The sequence below is a fragment of the Macaca fascicularis genome, chromosome 13, assembly GCF_037993035.2.
Source record: "Macaca fascicularis isolate 582-1 chromosome 13, T2T-MFA8v1.1".
NCBI classification, from domain to species: domain Eukaryota; kingdom Metazoa; phylum Chordata; class Mammalia; order Primates; family Cercopithecidae; genus Macaca; species Macaca fascicularis.
The window spans coordinates 462662-479476 of record NC_088387.1 but is presented as its reverse complement, the minus strand read 5'-3'; the positions used below and the strand labels follow the sequence as shown (position 1 = coordinate 479476).

Here is a 16815-nt window from a genome sequence, read left to right as displayed (position 1 = left end):
GCGTACAGAGTGCACACACATCCAGATCCATGTAGGGTACATGCATAGAGTGTACACACATCCAAATATATATAGTGTACAAACAAGTTCACTACGTGTGTACAAGCATAGAGCATACACACATCCATATAGCAAATGTACATAGGTATGCTAACATGTATGTACATGCAGAGCATGTACACACGTCTATATGCATACAGTGTACACAGGTATACTATAACCTGTATGTACATGCATATGGCATACACATGCACATCCGTATGTACACAGGTATGCTATTTGCTATATGTATACACATGCATATAACATACATTCTTATCCAATGTACGTAAGTGCACTACAGCATGCATACACATGCGCAGTGTACACATATGCACATGTATACAATGTACATCAGTACACTAACATATAAAACGTATACACATATGCAATAGTGTACATACATATGCAGCATGTATACGTATTATTGTGTACATATCCAGAAGTTTATTCAGTGTGCATAGTGTACATGCATGCTTGTGTGCACATATGTATATATACATCTGCAGAAATAATGTGCACATACCCACATGGTGCACGTACACAGGTATGTATATGGCATTAAATACATGCATGTATGTACACATGTAGAACAGATAGGTGTCCAACTAGTGTGCATATAATCATCCCCATACACACATATACACATGTACATGCATGCCTACAGCATGCACGTGTGTAGGACACAAATGTAGTGTACATACCTATACACTGTAAATACATGCACAGTGGAAATACACGTAGTATGTGTACACCACATACACACATGTACATTTATACAGTACACATATACCGAGACCAAGAACGGGTCATGAGTATTAACACGGCGCAAACGCTTCCAGTTCTACCTAAGTGAATTTTTTTCAAACTATAATAGAACTCATATAAAAAGGGTTTTAAGGAAATCAATACAGCTAGTGACAAAAACAGTGGGAAGGGCACAACCACTTTCCCTCAGAGTTCTGGGCCTGACCGTGGAAGTTCAGAGGTTTCCTAATGCAGTACACGTCAGAACTGACTCACAAGGAAGCACTCCTTAAAAATTAAAAATGTGTCCTCATGTTTTGGCCTTTGAGACAAAGCCTCTTAGTTAATCGATTTCTGACTGAATTTGACTCACAGTACTCTGGCAGATTCTTCATTTTCTGGTGAGACAGACGAATGTCCCAGGGTGAGGACAATGCCAGCCGTTTCAGGGTCAGCTTTTCGAGTAGCGATAACTGGCAGAACACAATCCAACACCATAGGAGGATCCCCCACCCAGCCACTTAGACGCTTTCTGGTACTTACTCTGTCTGCTTGTTTCCCTTTCTTGAATTCAGCTGGGGGGAGAAAAAAAACCAAAAAAATCAAAACCAAAAACAAACAGCCCATGTGTTTGTGTGTCTGAAAAGTTAATACATCCACATCTAACTTTCTAAATGATACACGGCAGGTGTGATGGTCACCAACCAGTGGCCACTGTTGACAAAATACAAAGTCATCTGCAAACTTGAACGAGTTTCTAGGAATACAAAAGTCAAGGGAATTTACTTCACATATTAAAGCTCTCAAGGGTGCTCATCAAAAATATATTTAGAGGTTTTCCTTTAAAGATATTTTTGAAGATTTTTAAGTTGCAATACTTAAAAGCCTCTGGGAAAAGAAAGGATACAGGTATCTGGAAGATTTATACTAAATGATTTTCATGTCTTTTTGATAAATAAGGTCAGCCTTGAAGTAATGGCTTCCACTACTCTGAGGCTGTGAATGGAATCCACACCACCACCAGACAATTGAATAAACAGCAAGGCTGCACACACAGGACACAGGCAGTGAGCCAGCCTGACTAGTTGTCAGCTTCTGGGTCAGTTCTACCCAGTTCTGGCCAGGCCCCACTGGAGATGAAAACCTGCCCTTTAGAAGCCTTCAAACCCCACCTTTCAAAATCTAATCCTCTTCAACTGAGGCCCAAGTCCAAAAATCTACTGACATCTTAGCCCGCGTTAGGCCAGCTGTCCCCCAGCCTTTTTGGCACCAGGGATGGGTTTCATGGAAGACAGTTTTTCTGGGGGGTGGTTTTGAATTGCAACTGTTCCACCTCAGGTCAGGCAGCGGATCCTCATAAGGAGCACCTCCGAGATCTCTCACAAGCAGTTTACGATAGGGTCCCAGCGCCTAGCAGAACACACAGCTAATGAAAGGGTCACAACACCTAGGAGAACATGCAGCTTATGATAGGGCTCCAGCACCTAGGAGAACAGACGGCTTAGGAGAGGGTCCCAGCACCTAGGAGAACAGGTATTAAAGGAGTTGGCAAAGCCAAAATCCACCGGATCTACCACTCCAAAGCAAACATACACCACTGCCCAATATTGATGTGAGCCAAAAACAGGGAAGTCCTGAGGGCCCACACTGACCACAGCCAGACACCACTTCTGCAAGAAGCAAGCACGCACCTAGAGATCACCAGTGATGACCCAGGAGAGCAGCTTTGAGCAGAGACAAAGGTGAAGGAGAGGCACATGGGCCAGGGTGCTGGGTGTTCCCGTCTTTGTGACCTCACTGAGATTGCTGACCTCTGGCCCTTGGTGTCCTTCCTGTGGAGGAGGTAGCCCCCGAATCCCTGCCTCCCTTCAGCACTGACTGAGGCGGCCATGAAATCTCCCCAGAGCTGAGACTGCTTCTAATTCCTGTTAACTGCACACCCACATGAAAAACAAAAAACAAAATATCAAGTATGCAGACAGGAAAATAAAAATACGTGAATCCTCCCTTATTCAACAGGCATTTAAAAAGTAACAGGAAAATTGTGATAGTCTTTAAACAACCACCAGCTATCACGTCCTCTTGAAATGTTTTAGCTAATCAGGAACATCTTTACCAAGCACTTGCGTGTTCAGGAAATCAGTTGACAGGTCCCAAATAACCTCGGAGCCTGCGACCTGACCCCCACTCACGCGCATCACCTATCCAGAGAAACGTGTCCTGGACACCTGTCAAATGGTGAGGAACAGGAACAAGGGTAGCTTTCCCTCAACACCACAAAACAAGCTCGACCCCGAGGAGCCCGGAGAACAGCGACGTTTGTTTAGATGCTTTCCCACTGTCCTTGTCAGAGCAAACATTCCCATCCCACACCGCCCAGTGTTTAACTCTCCCTGGGATACCAGCAGCCGTCAACCCTCAACAAGCTGGAAACAGAGGCCAAGCTGATAGGAGGCCTCTCTCCATTCCTTACTGAATTCGCTCAGGACACGGATGTTCCCAAACACATATGGCCCCGAGTATTCCACACCTGGGGAACATTCAAACAGCAGACTCTGCAAAGACGTTCCCCTCAAGAGAAACTCAGTTTCTAACTTCCCTTAGGGAAAAACAGGAGACCCAGAACTTTCCAGAAAATCAAGTGTGAGAGGAAGCCACTCACCTCTGGCACTTCCTAAACCTGCCTTCCCGCGGGTGCTCAGGGATGTCCCCGCGACAGCCCCGTCCACCCAGGACGGCAGCAGGGCTCAGGCAGCCAGCACCTGGGCAGCTGGCGAAGCAACCCCAGGGTGAAAACGCCATCCCAGGCACCACTTCCCGGAGCCCCTCAGCAAGAAAAACAGAGGTGGGACAGAACCGAGGGCTGACTCGAGGCTGGGGAGCCACAGACCCGCACAGCTCAATCATCGGACATGCTCTTCTGTGGACAGAGCCCAGGGAGAGGCCAGCACAGAGACCCTCGTGCCGGCTCCACGAGCCAGCGTCCTCCAGGGCTGCAAGTTTGTGATCACAGCTTCAGAATTTGGTTCCAGAATCTTCCAGAATCAAAGACGCACCAAACTGTAAAGCTGCCAGGACAGCAGGGCCCAGGAGCAGGCTCAGGGGAGGACCACTTAGAAACCCCACACACAGCATACACGTGTGCATGCTTACTCCACACATGCCACCGCTTCACCCAATAGTATACACGCAAACGCATGTATGTACTCCATACACACCCTCAAATACACTCACCAAATATGATGCGTGTACACACTCCACACACACCCTCAAATACATACGACACACATGAACATGCTCACTCCACCCACACCTGCTAAATACACTCAACCACACATGCACAAACGTGACACACGTGCACACTCATTCCGGACGTCACACCCCTCACCAAGTACACAGGTGCACACACCTCCAAGTTCAGAACCTGTAGACTCCACAAGCTTTGGTTTCCCCCACTGTTTCTCTCATCACATGAGATCCACACACAGGTGTCATTTACTGACATCTAACACCCGGGGAGGCCCTTAGACAGAACTGCAGTCACAAGTCGGCTTCATTCAGGCATTCATCACCAGCCTCCTGAAGCCACCTCCTATCCCCACGGGGAGTGGGGGCCGAGACCGGAGACGTCACTGGGCTTACAGATCCCCAGGCTGGCAACCCAGCGAAATGAGGAGGGATGGGCCACGGCCCTGGAGGGAGACGGGTACTGGCTCAAGGATGCGGAACATGAGTCCTCATTTCCAGACAGTGTCACCTACGACAGCGTCAGGTGAAAGCCAGTGGTTTGGTATTCCTGGGATAGACAGTTCTGGAAATACAAGGGAAGCTTTTTACTCCTCCCCTCTGAACACATGAGGTCCATGGTCCCCTCACATCTAACACTGGGAATCAGAATCGGTGACTCCTTGTCCACCTGAGGACCACCCAAGAGGATCCACACACCTGCTACAACAGCAGCACCGCACCTGGTCTGCCGGGGAGCAAAGCAAATCCCACCTTTATGACTAAAACTGGATTACCCTGACACTGGCAGCCTGCAGTGTGTGTATCGTCAAGCCCCCACGTCTGTGCCACCTGCAAGAGGAACACAAGCCCTTAGTCCCAGGTTCTCAGGACGGCCTGTGAGGTAGATGCTGGCACCTTCCCATCTCCCAGGGGAGAGGAGAGAAGGCCACGGTCAGGGCTTGCATATCAGGAGGGTCGGGATTCAAACCCCATCTGCCTCACAAAGCAGCCCTTACCATTCAAGTGACTTCTATCGTCAGCCTTAAAATGTACCACAGTTACCAGCAATTCTGAGTGCTGTTCCTTGGGACATCATAAGCAAACATTTTGTTAGAAAGGTTTTGCCAAATCTGCTTTCAAAATCCTATGGTATGAAATGACTAATGAAAATTTGAGCTATGAAATAAAGCACATAGTTAAATGAATCCCAAAATGACTATCGCGAAGGAAGTTTTAACTTGAAGTGAAAAATATCCTCCAAATGACATCAGCCAGAATTATCTTCAATCATTACTGATCCCATATGCTTCAGGAATTATACAGCATCATCTCAGATATGAACTTAAAACCATTAGCTGAATGCACATTTCAGCACAACCAAAGTTCTGCTATAATAAGCAGCACAGGCGTCTCTGGAGAGGATTTTAATTGGGACTACAAACGATGTGCACGATCGTGGTAAGAGGTTTCATGCTGGCTGTTCTCCAAGGTGCGACACAGAGAAACACCACTAACCTCAAAGACACCTGCTGCTTTGTAATGAGATGAGAGACGATGTGGACGGACTACTGTAAATATTCGAAAAGGAGAAACAATGCAAGGAAAGAATCGTATCAGTTACCCTTTACATTCTTAGAAAAAAACGATTTTTCTTTTGGGATGATTTTAAAAGAAAATGACATTTCTGGATTTTTTTTAACTTTTCTTTCTGAGACAGGGTCTTGGCTCTGTCGCCAAGATTGGAGTACAGTGGAGCAATAGCAGCTCACTGTAGCCTTAAGTGATCTTCCCACCTCAGCCTCCAGAGTACCAGGGACCACAGGCACGCACCACCACACTCAGCTAACTTCTGTTATACAGATGGGGTCTTGCTATGATGTCCAGGCTGGTCTTCAACCCCTTGGCCTCAAGTGATCCTCCTGTCTTGACCTCACAAAGATTTAGCCTAAGCGACCATGTCTTATTGGAAAACAGACATTAGAGCAAATGCATTTCTGTAAGATTTTCTACCTCTTTTCACTGGAGAAAAAGGTAACTTGCCTCCAAGGGTCGGAGACAAAGACGTTACTGCAGACAAGAGCGCTGTGCATCCCGGGAACCGCTACACCACGAGGCACGGCCGTGCACACTGGACGCAGGAGTAACAAACGAGGCTAGCACAGGCCGATGCTGGCCCTCTCCAGAAGCAGGCCTATCCTTCCTCCTCTCCTCAGCCCCCTCTCCCTTCAGGCCTCAGTGGCTGCTGACAGCGGAGAGGTCACAACTAGAGGAGGCTCTCAACTCCACCAGGGACAGGAGTCCCGGATGCTGGGGACTCAACTGCTGTCCTCCGCATCCACCTCCTTCTGGTCCAGCCTTCTCAGGAGCCAGGCGTGGCCACTTTGACCCTCTTTTCCCTTCTGTGGCTCCTACAAAAAACCAGTTCACAGAGCCCAGGCTGCCTTGCACTCCAGGGATACCTGGCACAGGCCCCCTCCATGTCCTTATCCAAGCTCCTGGGGCCAGAAGGGTCTTGCAATATTTCACTTTCCAGTTGACCATCCCCAGCCTGAAATCCAGAGTGCTCTAAAGAGCATTTCCTTCGAGTGTCATGAGGAAGCTCAGAATGTTTCAGGTTTTGGAGCATTTTGGAGTGGGGACTCTCAGCCTTAATTTGAACCTCTTCAAGGAAGCCACACACTGAAGCCCCCGATGTCCACCCTACACAATCCCAGCACACCATCTGAAGTCCTCAACAACAGATTTTCTTTCTTCAAAAATAACCACAAGTCACAAACTCACACGCAATCACAGAAGGGGGTTGTGGACACCCACACAGATGATGAAATTTAACTGTCACATTTTTACCTAGGTAATTTAAAGTCATTCCTCAAAACACACCTGTTTTACTGAGTTGCATTTTAAGGTGAACACACACAAATCATTTCAGGGAAACAAACGTCACTTTGGGCTGCGTGTGGTTTCTTGACTCCCGTGAATAACTCAGCGTTCACCCTCACTTCTGGATAAGGGAGACGATGCAAAGAAAACTGTTAAAACAAAGACATGAAAACAAGTTTAAGAAGGGTTTGAAAGGTTCCTCCTGTCCTCCTGGAGGGGAGACGAGGATGCCTGGAAAGCTCACGGGGGACAGGAGCACAGCCTCCTCGGTGTGTCATGGACGCTGCCTCACCAAGGGGAGAGGATGATGCCTGGAAGGCTCACAGGGGTGGGAGCACAGCCTCCTCAGTGCTTTCTACACTCAGCAGCTTCAGAAATTCCTGCAGAAGCAGAACACATCATGAGAACTGAGACTGGAACACCCCAAAGAAAGGGATGAGGGGTCAAAAAAAGCATTCAATCATTACCAAGGAGCGCGGGCATGAAGCCGCTTCAAAGACCGTGTGAGAAGTCACTCATAGGCGTTTCAGAAAATAAGGGTAGTGCGAGATTGCTCGATCAGCTCAAACAGGCTGCCGTCCCTCAGGCCATGAAGTCCCTGAGATGAGCCTGTCACTGAGCAGAAGTCACTCGTATCTCTGCCAGAGAAAGTACTACAAGCTGACACATAACCTCATGAAACCTGGGCTTCAGCCGGTCAACAGTGAGTCTGACATGGTACATCCCTCCAGGTAGTTAAAGACCCCAGGGGTTCATCAGACAACCTCGAAGGGCTGTGTCTGTCCAGCTCCTTTTCCGAGTTCTGGATGATTTTTCCTAATGCACTATAAGCAGCATGTTCCAATAGAGATGTAATTAACTGGATGGGTGTCCTCTTAATTTTGAAATTAGAAACACACTTGGCCAGGCACGGTGGCTCATGCCTGTGATCTCAGTACTTTGGGTGGCTGAGACAGCTGGACTGCTTAAGTCCAGGAGTTCAAGTCCAGCCTGGGCAACATTGCAAAACTCCATCTCTACAAAAAATACAAAACTAAGTCAGGCATGGGGACACATGGAACATGTGCCTGTGGGTCCTGGCTACTCAGGAGACTGAGGCAGGAAGATCACTTGAGCCTGGGAGGTTGAGGCTGTAGTAAGCTGTGCTCACACCACTGCCTGGGAAACAAAAAGGTTTTTTTGCCTGTCTCAAAAAAACCAAAGAGAAAAAGAATTATATACCTGACTAGGCCAAAATAAAAGAGGCCTTCGCTGCCTACATAAAGGGCTTTCAGAATTCACTTCCATCCTTAGGAAAGGCGGCCAACACCAGGCTGTGTCCCTTAAGATGCCCTGTCTCATATGGGAAAAAAAATCAAGAGAAATCAAATAAAGGCCATAAAATACATCAGTTTCAACACTAAAATTTGATAGTATGCTTTAAATTGAAGATGAGTTAAGTCACATTTCCAAACCTCTGAAAGCACGGTTACTGGGAGGGAATGGTTTGCAACACACAAACGCAGCTCTGTAAAAGTGCCCAGGCTGGATGAAGGCTCAAACGTCAGTGCGAGGAGAAAGTCTGAACAAACTCTCTCCTGCCCTGCTGCTGTCCTCTTCCAAAACACACTGTTTATCTGTCAGTTTAGAACAAGGCCTAGGGAGGTGGGAGGCAGGCCTGGGAGGGTCACCTAGCATCCAAGCTCCTCACCCACACAACTGCACGAGGCTGAGCTGAGCAGTACACACAAACACAACTGATTCTCCCCAAAAAGAAGACGGAAGGCAGCACACTGCCATGCCAGGCACCCTGCAGATGAGAAGATTGAGGGGAGCCAGAGGTACCTTTAATCTTGCTTGCATGGTGGAGGGAGAGGAATAATGCCACTCACTTGAGTGTTGCACAATTCTTTCTAGCACTGAGTGGCAGAAAACAAAAATTATAGATGCTTCCTCAGATAAATGTTTCTGAAGAACTGAACATAAATTACGTTCAGGAAATAGCATTATGAATGCCTCAAGTGCTTCTGTTTTCAATAATCCCAGAGTAATTCTATAAACCCAGGGAATCAGTCTCACCCAACTCCAGGATCACGGCCCAGGTGACGTGGGCACACATATCCTGAAGCTCCAATACTCAACTAAAGTGGGGCGAGTGAAAATGATCCTGGGTATAATTTACACGGACACAGGAAGGTGGCTGAGCCCCAAACCCCTAAACCAGGAAGACCAGTGTCCTTCAGGGGCCTCACCTCTGTCCTTTCGCAGCCTCTGGGAACCACCACTCTGCTCTCTACTGACACAAACGCCCCTCCCAAGGTACAACACCAGGAAGATCATCATTCAAAACTGAGGAACGTGGCAGAACAAAGCTGTCAGGAGATTTTAATCACCAACACCACTTGTTACATGACCCAAAGATGATTAAAATCCCAGGCCCTTCAAGACTGAATGCTATCTATACTTAAATGCATTTCATCACCATATTGGGGGGTTATTCCTTTGTTTTGCTGCAAATATATCCAACTGCTGTAAAAGGAAAAGGCAATTTGTTAACGAAGCTTCTTGGAGTGTCTCAACAGGCCTCGAGGTAGCATAAAAGGCAGGACTTCCTGGCAGAAACGCTCAGCTCTGAGGTCAGGTGGAGTTCTTGAGCACCAACCAAGGCAAAATAAGGTCGAAGACCACACCACACTTTCCTCAATCACATCTTCATTCCACCTTTCCTTCTATTTCTCACGACTTCACTGGGAGAAATTGTGCTGAAAGAAAATGGAAACACAGACATACATAGGAGACCCTACAGATGCTGAGAATGGGTGCAGCCATCACAGTCCGAATGTCCTTTCAGGGCCATCTGACCTGTCTGGGATCCAAGTATCCAAGGGCAGGATTGTATGTCAGACCCGTGAAGCCAGGATTACAGCCACTGAACGGCAGTTTTCCATCCCACGGAAACCGGCCTTGCTAGGGGCTTCCTCGGGGACCACCGACCTCAAGCCACCACCCGTCAACTACTTCAACTAACCTACATCATGGCAGAGGCCTCCCTAGGCAGACCAGCCCTGTCCAAGTCCTGCTTCATGGCAAACCCTCCAGACAAACGTCCTTGGCCTCCTCCGGGAGGCTGTGCTCGGAAGGTGCCCTCATTTACTTCTGCGGCTCTGAGACATTTAACTAGAGCCCAACACATTTCTTCCTGTTCACATAGTATTGAGTTAAAAGACTTTTATGAGTAAACTTTCACTGGGAAAAATACCATTTCAGGAGCCCCAGTGACCACAATGAAAATGTTTTTACCTTCCCTTACGTGACATCGGCAACGCCAGGTCCAGGAAACGTTCTGGATCTCAGATAATGGCAAATCCACTCATAGTAAGTCTTGGTCTTGTTTCACAAGCTATCAAATGCTGCCCAGAAACAGGAAAAACCCCACAACGTGGCAAGGAGGGGCGACCAGCGTGAGTTCTAAGGCCAGACCACCCGGGTCTGCTGACAGCGTGGTGAGGGGCAAACAGTGCAGGGTCTAAGGCCAGACCGCCCGAGTCCCGCTGACAGTGTGGCTTCAGGAGTTTCCTAAACCCTCTGCTCTCCAAGTTTCATGTCAGAAAAATGCAGTGATAACCGTGTCCACCTCGTTAAAATATGTATATATATACACACACATATATATATACTCCAAACCTACAGCCCTATAAAGGTCATTAATCCTAGTTATCCTCAAGGCATTGAGCGATCAATAATGAGCCATCCCCCTGCTGCTGACCTGCCACAGCCCCAGCCTCCGGAAACCCCGCATCGACACCAGCCACACAGGATGAGGCCAGGGAAGGAGCAGGACTGTGTCTTGGGAACTTAAACTCTGGAAGCTGAGTTAAATCAGTGCCGCTCAAATCTTGTCACCAACTGTCTTGTTAAACTGGGAGATTCCATCTCTGGGGATCTTGAAGGAACCTGAGGCTCTACATTGAGTGAGGTGAGCACTCGTGCTGGAATGAGCCGGCAGGGAAAGCAACCGAATCTGGGGTCGCAGCTGCCTGAGGCTTGGGTCCCACCGGGAAAGTGGCACCAGGGCCCTCAGGACAGTGGCGGAGGTCCCAGGAGGCAAGTCCCGGTGCAGAGACTCATGGACCCAAAGATTGCTCCACGGCCAGGAGGGGCTGCTGCGCTGACAGCCACCAGGCAGGCAGCCTTCGAGCTCCTCCAGCTGCCATCCTGCAGGCAGGGAGGACAGTGCCCAGACCACCCTGGGGCTCCCCCCAGCCTGCCAGGCTGGTACTCTTACTCCAGCCACTGACAAGAGTCCCCATGTTGCAAGCTAGGTTGAAACAGTGCCTCAGGCCTCGGGGCACATGCACCCCCCTGCAGGGCCGGGATGGCTATTCCCACACATCCCCAACTCACAGCAAAACTTAAAAATGAAAGTCGGAAGATACACAGCCAGGAAACCAATACTCAAGAAGCAACTCCAGGGTGACTCTTCCTAGAGCTATTGCTATTGAACATCTTTAAAAACATTTCCAGGGTGACTTCCTAGAGCTATTGCTGTTGAAAATCTTTAAAATTCTTCATTTCAAAATTAGCTTTTATTACACTGTCTTCCCTATTCTACCAAGACTCTAGAAAACAAAACCATTACAATTTCCAATTCTATCTTATAGGAAGTTAGAAATACACGTTTCCTCAAAGGATTCTACGTGTTTCCTTGGCAATATCCTTTCCATGCCCCGTACTACTGCCCACAACAGAGAAGGCTTTTCCAACCCAACCCAACCCAACCCAACCCAACCCAACCCAATGGCCCTGAGACAGGCCCCTAACGAGTCGTCTACAAACTCTTGAGACAGGCTTGCCCTGACAAATCATCTGCAAACTCCATCTTCTATTAAAAACAGTACCGAAAATGAGCATATTACCACTTTTTAAAAATTACTGTAAAGTGGACAGTGTTCAGTTCTGTGAATTTCGGCACAAATATTCCCATAATCATCATCACACAAGCAGAACAGTCCAACAGCCCCAAACCCACTCACGGGGCCTCATAAGCATACCCTCCCATTCTCAGCAACCACCCTCTCCGTGTCCTCCCATGACTCAGGTCTATCTTTTGCGAGCGTTGTGGCAAAACACTCGCAAAATCACAATTTCCTGGGCATTGTGCTTGGAGGTGCACCCAGGGTGTCCTGTGATCAACAGCCAGGCCTCGGGGTTGCTGGGTATTTATTATTCCACATATGGCTGTGGCACATTGTAACCTGTTTTGGACAACTATAGACAGCGCTATTAACATCTGGGCACAGTTTTTCTTAAACATCAGATTCTGTTTCTCTAGGGTAAATACCCAGGATTGGGGTCACTGGGACCCACGTTTGTGTGAGTTCAGTTTTGTAAGAAACCGCCAAGCTGTCTGCACCGTGCTGAACCCCAGCATCGCACAGGAGTCCCGACTGCCTGTCCTCACCAGCACCTGGGGCTGTCGGAAGACCTTAGTCAGGCGCTCCAGCAGGGGTGTGAACAAATTCACTGCGGCTTCGGTGCACATCTCGGTGCAACCAGTCATGCTGAAGGTCATTTCAGATGCTTTCGGGCCATCCTCCCGTCCTTCTCAGCGAAGCATCTGTTCAGGTCTCTTCCGCTTTTAAGTCAGGTGGTTTGTTCTCTGTCATGAGCCGTGGGAGTCCTGTGCATTCTGGATACGAGTCCTTTGCCGGCTGCATGGTTTGTAGACATCTTCTCCCCGTCTATCGAAAATGTGTCTCTTCAATTCCCTAGGGGTGTCTTTTATATTAGAAGTTTAATTTTGATGAGTCTTACCTACTTGTTTTCTTCCTTGATTATGGATCATGGTATGGCTAAGAGCTCTCACCCTAGGTCTCCACAATTTCCCTTTGTTCTGCAGGTTTTGTAGTTTGGTATTTTACATTCAGGGCTATGGTGCACCTTAATTTTCATACAGAAATTTCTCCCTGTTTTCACTCTTTTGCATATGGCTGTCCCATAATTCCAGCACCATTTGTTGAAAAGACTCAAATTCCACTGAACTGCTTTTGCATCTTTGGATCTGTTCTGGACTCCACTCTGTCAGCTGACCCATGTGTGTGCATCCTCAGCATAATTTATGACTTTAGTGGCTGTCTCTGTGAAAAAAAGTAACTCTGTCTGGAAGCAAAAACTACATTAGAAGTGCTCTAAATAAGATTCTTCCTGTTGTCAGGAGAGCAAAGCCACTGCCCTAAGCAGAGGTGAGGCCTCAACAGCTTCCAGGCACAACCTTAACACACAATGGGGAAGGGAATTCATTTCAAGGGCCACAACATGAGACCAGCATAGCCATGAAAACTGCAATAATTTCACAACAGAATGAAATTCATAAAGAATTGCTCAGAAGCGTGTGATAAGTTACATAAATCACTGTTCCTTAAATTCTGACGGTTGACTAGAACAGATACAGCTTCACGGTACAGTTCAAACAGGAGAAAGGTAGGTAGGGGTGGTTTCCACACCACACAGGGCCTGCAGGAAAGGGACACTCTTCCTCTAAACGGGAGATCCCGGGAGTGATGTGATAAGCCATGGTGAGAGTCACAGAACTGTGCAAGCCGGAGTCGCGGCCTTTGCCCCACCACGGAACCTGTGTCCATGAACGACGAGGCTCAAATGTCAGGCCGGGGCAACCGAGGCAGTTATCAGGGGACAAGAAAACGAGCGCACGGTGGAGGCAAAGGTCTGAAATCGCGCGGCAACTTCGAGTCAAGTGGGACAAACTGACTCAAAATACAGGTTCCAAAAACCACCACAGAGAGCTGCTCCTCGGCTCTGGAAAGGCTAAGTGACTAATGCCCACACTGAGCATCTGCTCCCAGAGACGACCCTGGTGACCTAAGGCCCAGCTCCTCCGAACCCGCGCCGAACCTCAGTGAGGAACTTTGTTGGTATCTTACGGCACATTGACATGTTCCCTTAAAATCTGGTATTTCATCAACAATGCAGGCGCCAGCTTTGACTCATACACATTTCGATTAAACAAGATAATTTACACCCTGACTCTGCCAGGTAAGAGGTTTACTACAATCTTTAAACAGAGCCAGAGGCTACAGTCTGCTCCTACACAACACCATGTCTCTACAAGTTCCATGGGTTTTTACTTTCCATGTCTTCACTTGCCTAGTGCTAGAAAGCAGATTAAAAACAGAAGGAACCCAGAAACACTATTGAATGAGACTCAAATATCTTGCAGTCATCATCGTGATGAGATGTTTATTAAACAGAAATGTTCTCCCCTGTAGAAAGCAGCACACATCAACACGCACCGATAACTGTCGCCAGCATTCCAGATCATCTTCCCTTCCATGGCCACAGTGCAGGGCAATGGACCACGCACACCTGCAGACCCACGGACAGCGGGGTGACACGGCCGATTCTTGTAGCAAGCAGGCCAGGGTGCACTCAAAGTGCGTCTCTTTCCAGAGGTCTGCCATGGAAAGTTACACATTTATTCCACGAGTTAATGGCACTGCACCAAACATTTCTGTAAGATTCTCTAAGCAAGCATTTCCTTCTGCCTACAATGGCCCGACACAAACTGAAAAAGCTCTTGGAGCTGCCAAAGACTTCAATATCCCCTTAACTATTGTCATGCACGCCCGTGTGAAGAGACCACCAAACAGGGTTTGTGAGCGCAACATGGCTGTTTATTTCACCTGGGTGCAGGCGGGCTGAGTCCAAAGAGTCAGCGAAGGGAGCTAAGTGTGGGGCCGTTTTATAGGATTTGGATAGGTAAAGGAATATTACAGTCAAATGGGGGTTGTTCTCTGGCGGGCAGGAGTGGGGGTCACAAAGTGCTCAGTGGGGGAGCTTTTTGAGCCAGGATGAGCCAGGAAAAGGAATTTCACACACACAAAAAAAATCATCGCTTAAGGCAAGGACCGGCCATTTTCACTTATTTCTGGTAGAATGTTATCAGTTAAGTCCAGGCAAGGCATTTGCACTTTTGTGATTCTTCAGTTACTTCAGGCCATCTGGGCGTATATACGTGCAAGTCACAGGCGACGCAATGGCTTTGCTTGGGCTCAGAGACCTAACAACCATAGTCTTTACTTTTAAGGTGTGGGGTAAGATCATATAATCCCCAACTAAGCTCCTGATGCTGTGTGTGGCATCTAGCAACAGCACGTTCCATTCCTGGATTACATTTCACTCAAGAGTCCACAGTGAGAACGATTTCTGGTGAATGAAACACCAGGCAGGAGGGTGATTCCGCTGGGCAGCTCTTCACACACAGCCCAGGAGCTGAGGGGAGAGGAAGAGTCCCACGAGCGTCCACCGTGCTCACGCCCCCTTGGAATGCGCCCCACTCCTAGAGACCCGGACCCAAGGGAAATCTGACCTGAAAATGGGCAAACCCTCACTTTGGCAGAGGGACAGGGACTCGGGCCACAACTTGACCTCAGAGCAACACAAGTGCAGACACAGCACCCCACGACACCCTCTCTACCCAAATTCAAGGAGGAAAACCAACGCCCCGCCCCCTTGCGGAAACCCCCGGCTGCTGGAGCAGACGCCTGCCGGCGTGTGCAGCCTCTCCTGTCCCACGTTCCGGGCTCAGCACCTGTGCCTCAGCCCTGGCACTGCTCGCCACACCCACAGGTGTGCCAGGAGGGGCAGGTCCTAAGGTCTCCACTGCACCAAAGCCTGCAAGGCAAAGGGGCAGCTCCCTCCAGCAGGAGTCCAGAAGCACACACTGCACCAGCGTCAAGGCGTGAGAATTCTCCCCTCGGTCTCCGAGTCTCCAGTCTGTTGCCCGCCACGGTCTTCTGCCAACGGTGAGGCCCAAGCTGAGCGGCACATTTGGTTCTCACCATTTCCCTTGTCAAATCAATACTGCAAACATATCCAATTCATCCTGTCACTAAAAATGAAATAATCCGCCATCTCCATCACAGATGATGCAATCAGGTTTTCATTACCGGGTTTTTGTTTTGTTTAGTTTTTTGTTTTTCTATTTTGAGATGGAGTTTCTGCTCTGTCGCCCAGGGTGGAGTGCAGTGGTGCGATCTTGGCTCCCTGCAACCTCTGCCTCCTGGGTACAAGTGATTCTCCTGCCTCAGCCTCCCAAGTAGCTGGGATTACAGGTGCCTGCCACCATGCCCGGCTAATTTTCATATTTTCAGTACAGACGGGGTTTCACCATGTTCACCAGGCTGGTCTCGAACTCCTAACCTCAGGGGATCCACCTGCCTCCTTCTCTCAAAGTGCTGGAATTACAGGCATAAGCCACCACTCCCGACCATTACTGGTGTAATTTCTAAGCCACTCTCTCTCACACCCACTCCCTTTTTTTTTTTTTTTTTTTTTTTTTTTTTTTTAAAGAACCAGCTTTATGCCTATATTTTTTCCAAGAGAACCAGTTACCCCATTTCAAGTACAAATAAGACATGGTGTTTAAAAACCAAAAATGCCCATTTGCACAGAAGTCTCCAAATACCCAGTCGATTTAAGCCTTGAGAATAAGATCAAGCTGTTTGGCTGAATACAACTTCCCTTTCCATCTGTCTGCCTGTGAGTTAGACACAAGGACGAAGCCACGAGCTAGGGACATAAAGGCAGGAACCACCAAGGTAGCCGAGACTCCAAATAAAAGCTGGAAGGACCAACACAAATGCACCACACCCTGCATGCCCCTCCTCCTCTCCTTCCTTTTCAGAATTTCCAGAGGATGAAACAGGGACCTTCTCAGACGTCCCACGATGCAGGCGGCCACAGGGGAAGGCGGCGGCAGCCTGAATGAGGCGACCGGGAAATCACATTCCACAAACAAATTCTCCATGTGCTTTACATCCTCTGTCTCTGAAGAACTATGCCAGTCTAACAGTGGCTAGAAAACCGCATTCAAGTGTCATTTCCCATTTCAAGCAAAGAAAACAGTGGTGGGGCATGAGGGAA

General features: G+C 48.3%; 1 protein-coding gene and 1 long non-coding RNA gene across 6 annotated transcripts in view; one reads left to right on the top strand and one right to left on the bottom strand.

Annotated features, from left to right (window-relative positions):
• LOC135966743 (disco-interacting protein 2 homolog C-like) overlaps nucleotides 1–16815 on the top strand; it is a 208699-nt gene that overhangs the window by 153093 nt on the left and 38791 nt on the right. The window lies entirely within an intron of this gene.
• Nucleotides 1–16815, bottom strand: part of LOC135966745 (uncharacterized) — an 85853-nt gene that overhangs the window by 40122 nt on the left and 28916 nt on the right. For 2 of the 4 annotated variants that reach the window (XR_012421843.1, XR_012421846.1), the window contains one exon: nucleotides 14543–15753. The exons of 1 other annotated variant lie outside the window; for it this stretch is intronic. This is a non-coding gene — a long non-coding RNA (uncharacterized lncRNA). Of the gene's footprint in view, nucleotides 1–8456; nucleotides 9636–14542; nucleotides 15754–16815 lie in introns of those variants that run through there. One more of the 4 variants, XR_012421845.1, reaches the window with a different exon arrangement.